At 38.1% G+C, this 13274-nt stretch overlaps 1 protein-coding gene and 1 pseudogene across 1 annotated transcript in view; one reads left to right on the forward strand and one right to left on the reverse strand.

Moving 5' to 3' along the window:
* The window catches only part of LOC103590117, a 62606-nt pseudogene extending 59211 nt beyond the window's left edge, over nt 1–3395 (forward strand).
* Nucleotides 1–13274, reverse strand: part of LOC103590118 (thrombospondin type-1 domain-containing protein 7B-like) — a 419640-nt gene that overhangs the window by 316196 nt on the left and 90170 nt on the right. The gene's annotated exons all lie outside the window — the stretch shown is intronic.

A 13274-nucleotide genomic window follows, 5' to 3' on the forward strand; every position in this document is an offset into this window, starting at 1 on the left:
AAAATTCAAACTCAGATAATTAGATTCCAAATCCCATGCCGTTTCTGCTGTAGAGAAATTTGAATAATGTAGTATGTGCCTTTCCAAAGTTACTGTTGCCCAATGTATACTCCCTTGTGTCCTCTGAATCAGTAGCTCGATTTCTTTTTGGGGTGGCAGGAGGGGACTACCTCTGTACTCATGCTCAGTAGATAAATTTGAGATAAACCTGTCCCCACATTTCACCTCCTGGAGTGGGTACCAGACTTAGGCCTGGCCAATGAGAGTAATGGTGGTTAGTTCAAGAACATGACCCTGAATCAGGACAGTAAGTCTAATTCCTGGACTTTTGCCGCAAACTTTGAAAAGGAACAGTTTTCGTTATCCTGTGGTTGTTAAACCTGAAACAGGAGGTCCTTGACACGCATGGGGATGGCCAGAGGATAAAGCCAGCACATATGGAAGGAGGACAAAGAAGGAAACCCAGGCCCCGATGACATCATTTCAGTCCCAAGTTTCAGTCAGGCTTAAAGCAAAATATAGACTCTAGATTTTGTGAGACAGTAAGGTCCCTCTTTGTATAAGTAGCCTAATTTGAGTTAGATTAGACATCTAAATAATTTAAGTTAGATTAGTTATATTGGAAACAATCCTGACTAATAAAGTTAGTTTAAAGAAGATAAAAATGCAATGTAACTATATTACATAATTAATACTGACTAATTTAGGACTCAACCAGAGAATAATTGCATCTAACCCAGCATCAAAACTTTTCAGAGCCCAAGTGTTAGTAAAATTGTTTTATTTTTAAAAGATTTGGTATTTTTTTTCCTCTGGAGATATCTGTGGATAAACTATAAGAACATTTGCTTAGAATATTCTAGAATCGTTATGGTTTGTTTTATTTTTCCTTGATATCAATTGATTCTCTAAAATAGATAGTCTAGTTACCATATTTCATAAGGTGCCCCTAAATGTTAGCTAATTGTAGAAAATATAGTCATACCATGTCATTATAAAGGTTTACGAGAAATAGCTTCATTATACAATATCAATTACCATTTGAGCACCTAGCGTTCATAAAGAATATTCTATTTTAGTATCTGAAAGGACTTGATTGCTCAAAGAAGTCTTGGAAACATAAAAATTTTAGATCAGAAAACTAATATGTAGGATAGCTTTATTTTATTGAGAAAAATGACACTGATCAATATTCCACAAAGATAAAAGAACAGAAAAAAAGTCAAGACATACAAAAAATTTACATCAACATCACCTGGGAAAAACTGTCAGTGGCACTCAGGGATCAGTTTTATGAGTCCTGTCAATAAGAATTACATCTATAAATGATTTCAATTTGCACCCTAAATTCTACAGTTTTCTCCCTATGATGGTTTTACTTTTACTTTTGAAATACAGATTATGTCAGAACCAGCCAAGTTAGAGAATTAAACAGCCTTAATTATCCGCTGGGAGTAATAAATATATGCAATGTTAATAACAGTCCATGATTATAAATCTTACTTCTCTTACTAGCTCACTCTCTTGCCACAGTCCTCTACCCAACCAAGTTATCATTTCACAGGAACTTGATCACCATTTCTTCGCAGCAGTTAGTCTTTATTTAGATGATTCACTTGTATGAACCTAGGACTTCTTTCAATACTTTGGAAAATATTATAGGGAAAAATGGGGTGCGGGAGAGGGCAGTTAACCCATCAAAAAAACTGCTGGAGCAAATTCCTAAGAACTTTTCTTGGCTAAGTGTCAGAGATTATTTTTAGAGCAAAAATGAAGACTGTGGCATTCTGTTAAATCATTTAACCTTCACTGTGTCCTACAGCTCCTTAGTTTTAAGGATTCATTTGAAGCTACAATTTGTGGTAATTTTTTTTTCCCCACACATGCAGGCTAGGCAAAGACTATAACTTCTAATAGATCTGTGATAATATATACCTCTTTGCTATAATTGTCAATATATTTCCACCTGATTTATCCTGCTGAATTAATACGTTTTACCCAAGTAATAATTCTGACATGATGTCAAGGACAATGGAATGCACATAATACCAAGACTTAAAAGTCAAAATAAAAAATTAATAAAGAATTCACAAATTTACTCGGAAGAATAAATACATAAAATTCTGAAAATAAGTATATAATTGGAAAAAATGGTCTTACTGCATGTTAAATCACATTATCAACCTATATCATAAAAAGAAAATAGGGTCCAGAAAGAGATCCTAACATGAGAAATTATGACAAATAGCTTTTCACATCATGGGTGGTTGGGGAAAACTTGCCTGCTCTTTGGAAAACAAAACACTCTATCTGTACTTAAAATTTTTTCTAAATATATCCCAACTCAATACAATAATTAGATTTAAAAATTTAAAGGTAACAGAAGATGAAAGTATAGTTAGGCATTTTTCTAATCTTGAGATAGAGAGACTTCTGCAATTGGAAGCCAAAAAGTAAAAGTTGATAGATATGCTGCTGGAAAATTTTTTAAAATTAGTATATAAAGCCCTGATCCCTGTCTAATAATTTAAAAACAAAACACATAAATAAGTCCATAAGCAAGGTTAATAGATAAATATCAAATTGGGAACATATTTGCAAAATATGTGACAAAATAAAGGCTTAATGTCCACAATATAGGAAATAACTACAGGGAAAGACAAAAAGACAGAGAGTATAAAAATAGACAATTTTGAGAGGCAACATTTGAAAAGGAATAAAATTGACTAAGAAATACTAGCAATCAAAGAAATACAAGTATAAAATTATTATTCATCCTTAGGTTGTTCCCTAAGCTACAGTTGGAGCATTTTATTGACAGAGCTGAATACATGGGGGGAAAAAAGGAACTTCAGACCTTGTTTCAAATGAATTCAACTCAATCTCCTTATTTTACATGAAGGTTTTTGTTAGCAATAATGATGAAGTAAGGGAAACAATGGCCATCATGTAACTGCTACCTAATTAGATTCCTTTTTGACAAACTCATCTGAAAGTGAGAAGTTTGCTTCCGGGTCAAGTAGGACCTAAGAGAAAAGTGATGTCAAAGAATTGAGAGTAATAAACAACTGGCCTTGGAAAGAAGGCAGGCGAAGCTACTGAGTAATAGTCAGACCCTAGGAAATGACATGTTAATAAACACACCCAGGGCACCGGTAGTCCAAGAGATTAATACTGATGAGGGTCAAAAGGAGTCACATGGATTAAACAAAGATGTTCTAGACAATCCACATAATGCTACTCTTGCCAATACTGTAAATGAAGAGGAGGAATTAAAATTAGAGAAAACACAACTGGACTAATCCTTTTAAAATGTACAGTAGTAACTTTATGCTTCATCCAGAAATGTTACTGAGGTTAGACAGGCCACCACCAAGAGAAAATGTTTCTATTAACTTGCTATCCTGCAAGTTTGGGATTACTGCATATTTTCTTTTCTTTGAGTGAAAAGTCTTAGGTAGTAAAACTTTTGTAGATTCCCGTTTAAAATCTGATATTTATTTATAATTATGTCTGTCACTTATTAACTTTGGTTAAATCTACTTACACTTTTACGTGTTTAGTTTTATACAGATTTGACTTCATAAAATGATTAGTAATTAATAAGCAGCTTCTATTGCTAGTGTGTCATTGAACGTCTTGTTTTCATTAAATTTGATGATGTTTTAAGATATAAATATATATTGAATATTAATGTCTATTTCTAAAACAGAAGTAAAAATAAAAGTTATCTTACAAACTGAAAGAAAAAGGATGCAGTGTTTCTAGAAGCTGATTTGGAAATATTTACTAAAAATTTTAAAGATACATGCTCTGTGACTCATCAATTCCATTTGTAAAGATAGGTCCTAAAGTTAAAAGTGGACGAAGCTGTAGTTCAGAGCTGTTTCTAGTAGAGAAACAACCCATATCATTCAGTAAGAATTTGGTTACCACAACATAGAGCATTTATACGATCAGTAGCTTTGCATCAGTAATGGAAGGATTCTTAGAAATGTCTGAAAGCCATTAGGAAGAAAACAAGCAAGTGTGTTTCTATGTATATATGTATAAAAAGATGTTTGGGAGGTTGTTCACTAAAATGGAAGTAAACAGTAGTTCTCTTAGACTGGTGAGATTTCAGGTAATTTTTATTTTAATTTTTCTCACCAAATTCTGTGTAACAATGGGATATTTTTCAAAAACATTAATATTTTTTCAATCATGAGAAAAGCAAATTGTATTCTGGAAACCAGAAAAAAATATATATAAATATATAAAGCAAGCAAAAAGATTGTTGCTTGTCTGATACTTGTGACTTGACAACTACATGTTAATGTGTGCTAGTGGGCAATTTAGGGACATGATACAAATATGTCAACTATTGGTAATGACTCTAAATAAAGTCTAACATAAGCCTTCTTAAATGTGGCATGTTATATGTATGTCACGGTACTTCATCACTTATAAAGCCCCTACAAAACTTGAAAGCATAGAATTGCTTCCACGAGTTCTCTTATTCTTTGATGAAAGAAGCCTATGCAGAAAATAGGCTGGTACAGAACTTATCAGGAAGCTGACAGCCAATAAAAATCAGCACACACTGCTTGAAAATGCCTGCTCCTTTATTTCTGGAGACCTCTTCCACCTGGAGCTCAAATAGAGCAGAGTCTTCGCCATCATCACTGGAATTGAGGCACAAGTTGTGTGTGGATGCTCATGCTTGCAGTGTTCTAGGGGCAGGCTGGAGCATCAGGAAGGGCTTAACTGAACACCTGGAGGGAAGGGTAACTGGAGGCCCTAATTCTTCCTTCTATAGTGCATCACACATACTTATGAGATGAGACCATTGGAGAGATTGATAAAGAGCTCGTATGGTAGGAAGTGGCTGCCCTATTGGCATTGCTACCTCCTAGAGGAATTCTTGCTTCCTGTCAGGTGGTAGCAGCTCTGGTGAGTGAACTCATAAGACTCCTATCATCTGGAAGAGTCTCCAGAGAGGGACACCCCTGCCGTTCAGCTTCTGGAGTTGTCTGACAGACAAAGGCAACAAAATCAGGTATGATAAGTCCTAAAATAAATGCTAATCCTGCAATTTACTCTGAGAAGAATATAATTTATGCTTGTGCAACATAAATCCAATTTATGCCTAGCAGTGTCCAAATCACACACAGAATAGAAAATGATATCAGTGGTGCATGACCATCATTTTTCATCTTTCATGAAAATATCTGTATGATTTCTCGGGAATTGAAGCCTGACAGCATTTGTAGGGACACGTTTCACATTTGGCATTTGACATTCCCATTTCCACACTCCAATAAATAATGCTGCAATTTATCCAAAGCATTCTAAAGCATTTCTAATNCTTTCCTTTATTTTTTAAAAAAGAGAAAATCAGAAAATAAAAAAGATTTACCAGAATTTTTTAAAAATGTTAGAAATGGCTGAAAATTGTATCAGAGGTCTGCACAATAAAATAAAAACAAAGCCATCTACATATTCAATGTAATCCCCATCAAAATACCAATGACGTTCTTCAGAGAAATAGAAAAAGCAATCCTAACGCTCATATGGAACAACAAAAGACCCTGAATAGCCAAAGCAATCTTGAGCAAAAACAGTGAAGCTGGAGGCACTAACTCATTTCCTGACTTCAAACTATATTATAAATCTGTAGTAACAAAAACAGCATGGTACTGACATAAAAACAGACACATGGACCAATGGAACAGAATAGATAACTCAGAAATCAACCCACGTATTAACAGCCAACTGATCTTTGACAAAGGCACCAAAAATATACATTGGGGGAAAGACTCCCTCTTCAATAAATGGTGCTGGAAAAACTGGATATCCATTTGAAGAATGAAATTTGATCTGTACCTTTCACAATATACTAAAATCAACTCAAAATGGATTAGAGACCTAAATATAAGACCTGACACTTTAAAACTTCTAGAAAAAAACATAGGGGAAATGTTCCAGGATTTAGGACTGGGTAACGACTTTATGAATAACACCCCAAAAGCCCAGGCAACAAAAGAAAAAATAAACAAATGGAATTATATCAAACTAAAAATCTTCTGCACAGCAAAGGAAACAATCAATAGAGTAAAAAGCCATCCTACAGAATAGGAGAAAATATTTGCAAAATATGCATCTGACAAGGGACTAATATCCAGAATATACAAAGAGCACAGACAACTTTACAGCATAAAACCAAATAATCCAATTAAAAAATGGGCAAAGGAGCTGAACGTTAATTTCTCAAAGGAAGTTATACAAATGGCCAACAGGTATATGAAAAAATGCTCAACATCATTAATCATCAGGGAAATGCAAATCAAAACTACTTTGAGATATCACCTCATCCCAATCAGACTGGCTATTACAAAAAAGACAGAGAATAACAAATGCTGGTGAGGATGTGGAGAGAGAGGAACTTTCCTGCACTGTTGGTGGGGCTGTAAAATTAGTATAGCCATTATGGAGAACAGTATGGAGGTTCCTTAAACAACTACAGATAGAACTTCCATATGATCCAGCAATCCCAGTACTGGGGATATATCCAGAGGATTGGAAAACATCAGGTTGAAGGGATATCTGCACTCCCATGTTTACTGCAGCTCTATTTACAATAGCTAGGCAATGGAACTAACCTAAGTACACAATAGAATACTACTCAGCCATAATAAAGAATGAAATTCTACTATTTGCAACAACATGGATGAGCCTGGAAAAATTATCCTAAGTGAAACAACCCAGGTACAGAAAGAGAAATACCACATGTTCTCACTCATAACTGGGAGATGAATCCATAAACAAACAAATGAACAATAGAGAGAGAAATAAAGAAAGAAACAACATTCACAGCAATACGTTGAACTTTTAGAAAATTAGAGGTGGAAAAGGTGAGGGGAGGAGGAAAGGGAGGGGGGCTAATGAGGAAATGGTCAATGGACACAAAGAATGATCGTGTATTGTAATGATGAATAAGCTCACTATCCTGATCTAACCACCCCACTTTCTACACAATTACTGAAAATCAACTCTGTACCCTACAAGAAGGGAGGAATAGAAAGGAAAAACATTCCCCAAACAAATCCAATATCCAAACAGGGCAAACATTAATCACACTTGGGCACCTGGACCCCTAAAACGTGGGGCAACCTCGATCCTACAGCTCCGCCAAGTTGTATGGATAAAAAAAAAAAATTCAAAGGGAAAAAGAGATAATAAGAAAAAATCAAGTTATAAGGGGTAAATACAAAGATATAGAAGATATATCAGTCTAATGGATCACAGAAAAATGAGTAGAAAGAAAAGTATAAAAATAATAAAATATAATTCTTTTTCACTAAGAGACAAGTAAGTCTTAAAATTATGCCGATTAAGTATGGAACAAAAATTAAAATAAAAACAAAATATCTTATTATAACAATAATAAAATGACATAAATTACAGTGAGAATGATGATTATGGTGATGATAAACATGCTGATAAATTCTTGTAAAATTTTAGAATTCCAGGGTAAAAAATAATTTTAAGAGTTTGAAGAAAGTGGGAAAAAGAGAAGGCACAAAAACAGGCTACCTACCAAAGTATAAGTATGCTAGTTTTATAACATGTCAGCCTGGCTAGTTTGAACTACATTTCCCAGAATTCTATTACTTACATACATAAGGATGGAGTGAGTGCAAGGCAGATTCTTAAAGATGGAAATGGGGAAGAGAGGCAGCAACCACTGTATAGTTCATATACATTGTGGCTGATCTGCTGACTTGTTTACTTGGCATGAAGAAGCAGCTAAACCTACAATTGTTCTACCTCCCCCTCCATCCTCCCTTAGCTTCTTGGATTCCAAATTACGAGTTTAACTCTGACAGAGGCCCTAGCTCCCTCAGGATACCCTCGTAAGCAAGGTCAGAGACAGCAATTAGGAATATTAGTTTCAATTCATCCTCATGTGGTTCCAACTAGTGCTTGTGGGCTCCAGCCTACTTGTGATATTCTCTTCCTGACTGCCTGCCTTGTAGACTACAAGCTTCAACATCAAATGCAGAGACAACAACCTTACAGAGACTGATTAACCAGTTGCAACAATTGTGTAAGCCAAGTACCTGTAACAAATTCATATCTCCTACTGATTCTGCTTCTTTAGGTGATACCGACTGATGCAAATGCCTAATTGGCCTAGGATTTCTGTCTTGCACCATGATGGAAGATTATTTTAAAGCCAGAACTCTATCCTCAATCAAATTCTCATTTCAGTTTGAGGGAAAATAAAATCATTTTTGAACACATAAGGTCCCAGAAAATTTACCACCTTAGGAGTCCTTAAGAATAACCAAAGCGAAATTAAATATAAATCCAAGAAAAAGAAAGTAGAGTTGAAGTCCTGTCAGATAATCATGGCCTAATAATCATATAGCAGGTCTAGGAAGCCCAGTGGATATGACTTCAAGAAGGCATCATTTACCATTAAACAAACTATGTCATTAAAATCCTGGAAATCTGATTATACTACACAGTTGCTAAAAACAAAACAAAACAAAAAAACCCTACATATCATCTTTTGTTTAACAAATAAACAAACAAAAATCAAAATGGAAAGTCTGAAGAAAGAAACAAATTCCAAAAGAGAGCCAGGGATGAGGGGGATCTATTGAGAGTATGAAGTCATATGTGATTTGTAATTTTTGTTTAATACATAAATAGGTGTTAAGTACAATAATTATCTCATGATGTATTTTTTTCCTTAAAAAATCAGTTGTCAATTATACAAATTTTGCCTTTAGATCAACCTTTTCCTAATGTTGTTTCTAAATCCAAATTTATATCTGAAAATGTATCCTTATTTGAAAAATAAATATAAGCCCTATGAGGCAAAGGGTTGACCTGCATTGACAATTATTGCATCTCCATTTCCTAAAGTGTGCCAACCATATAGACAGTGCTAGGTGGGTATTTCTTGAATTAGTTAATTTTTAAAATTCCGGAAGATATAAGTTGGTGTTTAAACATCAGTTTAGGCACTCTGATTTTTAGGAGACAATTGACCAAATATTATTAATGGAAATAAACCTATGGCCATTAACAAACACACAATTAAAGTAAAAATAATGGCCCCAACTTCTCAACTTTTTTCTGAACCTTAGATTAATCTTTGAGGATCAAATAATTCTATTTTTAGAAATAAAATAAAGCATTTGAAGTTCAGAAACCCTCTCATGCGCATTTTTTTTCTTATTCTGTTAAATTCATGTAAATAAAATATAATATCTTAATATAAAAATGTGAAGTTATCTCTTGGAAGTGAGCCAAGGAAAAATGTATTTTTTTTCATATTCTTCTAAATCTTTTTTTATTTTCCAATCTTTTTTACCAACATGTATCAACTGTTATAATCAGAAAACAGACTAAATGCAAGTTTAAAAAAAAGAATGAGGAACTTCTACATATTATGATATAAAAATATATTTGTATTACTAATATTAAAATTGCAAAGGTGGTAGTACACTCTGAACTTTCATTGTAGAAGTGCCTGTGTGTGTGTGTGTGTGTGTGTGCGCACGCATGTGTGTGTGTGTATTTGCACATGAATTTCTGTAGAGAGACATACAAGTTAATTTGGAGTTCAGTTGCGAAGTGGAGAATGGAGATAATGGCTGAAGGAATGAAAGGGAAGAGATAATTTAAATTTGTTGCCAAAATAGAATAGATTTGTCAGGGCCCTCACCTTGGGTCCAGTTGGGTGTGCTTCAGCATTCTTTGTAAACAAATTGTGTGTGTGCGTGTGTGTGTGTGGAGTTAATACACATACACGCCAATGTTATCTTTTTAGTTTTGTTGCTATTCGGGTGTTCTTCAGAAAGAGAGAGAGAGAGAGAAGAGAGGAGTGTTAGTGAAGCAGGCAGGTGGGCGTCTGTCTTGGGCATCCACCCAGCACAGCCATGCTTTCCAACCTATGGCTCCAAGGACCTTTTGGTCAGTTACCTAGCTCATAAACCTGTGAGTGAGGGGTCTGGTGAACCAGCCTGGTATGTGAGGCGTCTGGGGACCCAGCCTGGCATGTGAAGGCTTTGTGACCCAGTCAATGAATGGGCTTGAGGGGTCTGTAGGCTCCAGACCCAGCCTTAGCTCCACAATCAGCCCAGTTGGTACAGGATTACCAGCAGGTAAAAGAGCCCGACAACTAGCGTGGTTGCCTAGCTTTACAACTGGTGTCAGGAACAGGATTAAGAGCACTATAATTGGTGATGTCTACAGGATTCCAGACATTAGCCCTAGACTGCAGCAGAGCACCAAAATTATGCCAACAGGATTCCAGACATTACCTTAGCAGTAGTGTGCCAATTGGCATAGTCTGTGGCAGTATTCTGAGCAAGTACAGGAGCCAAAGGTTCTTGGAAGAAGGAGGAAACGTGGCTACTTGTGAACATGCTCAGCCTTATGGCCACCTTCCTGTTAACTGGAATTTGATTGCTGCACACTGTACTGCAAGGCAGCATAGAACAGGTACTACAATGCAAAACCCCTTGGGAAGGGCGGAAATGTTGCTGTCCTTGAGCATGTGGTGCCCAGTGGCTACTTTTCTGCTGACTGGAGCCTGGCTGCTGCAAACTGATCAAGATTTGTGGCAGAAACCAGAATCCTTGGAAGCAAGGATGGTTATCCGGGGAGAAATGTTGCTGTCCTTGAGCATGTGGTGACCAGTGACAACTTTTCTGCTGACTGGAGCCTGGCTGCTGCTCACTATGCTGCAAACTGATCAAGATTTGTGGCAGAAACCAGAATCCTTGGAAGCAAGGATGGTTATCCTGGAGGATGGCATGCAGTGAATGGCCACTCCTGCCTCTCAAACCAGGAAAGACCAATCCATTGGTGAGCTGGGGAAACCATGCATCTCCAGGCATGACCTGTTGTGCACAAGAAATTGAGACAGTAAAGCAGCAGAAACAGGGAGAGCTCCTGGCTGCTACTGCTTTGAGACCTAGGGGTGTATGGTGTAACATGCTCTAGAGATGATATAGTAAACAAATGTTGCATTTGTCTGAAGGCAAAAGGCTTGGAGGGTGCCACTTAAACCCGATGGCCAGCCGGGTGCTGCAAAACCTGAGAAAAGAGTGCTACATGCAGACAGGCAGATGACAAGGATGGCTGCTGCTGAAGAATTTCAAGTATGTTTTCACCTGGTGAAAAGGCAGAAAAGTTAGTCTCCATTACTTCGTGTCTGTCTCTGAGGCAGTGGCCTCAGAATAGCCGCAGATATGCACAGGGGCAGGACAGCCACTTCTTGATGGATTGGGAGAATGCAGCTGTTTGAACTGTGTGGGCAAACACTGCTAACCTGCCTGAGACTGAGTGAGTAGCTGTTGTAAGCCGAGCTGATTGAAGCAATTCAAAAGCCAGAATGTAAAGGGAAGCAGAGCATAAAGATTTGGAAAATTTGCAGCCTGGCCATGAGGTAGAGAAGCGGAATGCAGGAGAAAAATGCAACGGTGAAGCAGATAAACTGTTTGCTAAAGACAGTTAGCAGCCAAGGTGACTGAGCCAAGGAGGTGAGGCAGCCAAGACAATGGGGAAAAAAGCCCTAAACGCATTTGAGTAGTTTGGATGGGTGCCACACCCATCACAGGCCCTGAGGGCATTTGAGAAGTTTGGGAGAGCACCCCTCCCATCCTAGGAGAACTGAGTTGTCCTGGAGGACAGATCTGGGGTACTGCTGACCTCAGCAAACTGCTCCTGGTGTTCTAGCTGCTCTGGCTGGTGCAATCCCGCCTCAGCACCTCCAATGATCAAAAGCTGAAAACCTTGGTGGCATTCACGTTGTGTTAAATTTGCAGGCCAGCAGTATGTGAGAGCAGTGGAGGTGTGGCAGCCTCCATCTAAATTTCGGAAGATACATGAAAAAGTTGGAGGACTCAAGCGGAGAGCTGCTGCAGGGGTGGAGCTGCTGCAGAGGTCATCTATGGAGCAATGTGGAGCAGGAAAGGTGGGGTCAGAACCCCCACAGAGAACCCCCACTGAGGAAATGTCTAGTGGAGCCAGGATGGCAGGACTACTGCCAGGAGCCCAGAACCATGGGGCTGCTGGCAAAGTGTGGTGCCAGCCTGGAAAAGCTGCAGGCACCAGGCTGCTCAATGGTTTGTACTTGGCGGAGCTGTAGGATCGAGGTTGCCCCACGTTTTAGGGGTCCAGGTGCCCAAGTGTGCTTAATGTTTGCCCTGTTTGGATATTGGATTAGTTTGGGGAATGTTTTTCCTTTCTATTCCTCCCTTCTTGAATGGGAATGTGTACACAATGTCTGTCCCACTGTATCTTGCAAGTAGATGAACTTGTTTTTGACTCTTTACAGGTTCATGGCTGAAAGGAAGTTTGCTTTTAGTCTCAGATGAGACTTTGGACTTTTGAGTTGGTGCTGCAACAAGCTGAAGACTTTTGGGACTGGAATGGAATGTGTAATATGTAAACGCAAGGGTCATTTATCCTCGCTAAGGGAACATCACAGAAGATTCTGAATGCATAGATTGTAAGGCAAGGACCCTGAAGGGGTGGATTGTTGGGAAAATAGAATAGTTTCTTTGTAAGCAAATTGTGTGTGTGTGCATGGAGTTAGTGAGCATGCACACCAATGTGTCTTTTTAGTTTTGTTGCTATTCTTGTGTTCTTAAAGAGAGAGAGAGAGAGAGAGAGAGAGAGGAGAGAAGTGAGTGCTTGCACCACACTTTCCAACCTATGGCTCCAAGGTCCTTTTGCCCAGCTACCTACCTCATAGACCTGCATGAAGAGTCTGGTGACCCAGCCTGGCATGTGTGGTGTCTGGTGACCCAGCCTGCCATATGAAGGGTTTTTGACCCAATCTGTGAATGTGCTTGAGGGTTCTGTGAGATCCATACCCAGCCCTAGTGTCACAGTTGGCCCAGTCAGCAGAATTACTGGCAGGTAAAAGAGTCTGATAACAAGCGTGGTCATGTAGCTAGACAATTGGTGTTACAAATAGGATAAGAGTGCTACAATTGTCAATGTCGACAGGATTCCAGACATTAGCTTTGGCTCCACAATCTACTTGCAAGATACAGTGGGACAGACATTGTGTACACATTCCCATTCAAGAAGGGAGGAATAGAAAGGAAAAACATTCCCCAAACTAATCCAATACCCAAACAGGGCAAATATTTAGCACACTTGGGCACCTGGACCCCTAAAACGTGGGGCAACCTCGATCCTTCAGCTCCGCCAAGTACAAACCATTGAGCAGCCTGGTGCCTGCAGCTTTTCCAGGCTGGCAC

This window comes from Galeopterus variegatus, unplaced genomic scaffold (assembly GCF_000696425.1).
Source record: "Galeopterus variegatus unplaced genomic scaffold, G_variegatus-3.0.2 Scaffold770, whole genome shotgun sequence".
In the NCBI taxonomy this organism is placed as follows: Eukaryota; Metazoa; Chordata; class Mammalia; order Dermoptera; family Cynocephalidae; genus Galeopterus; species Galeopterus variegatus.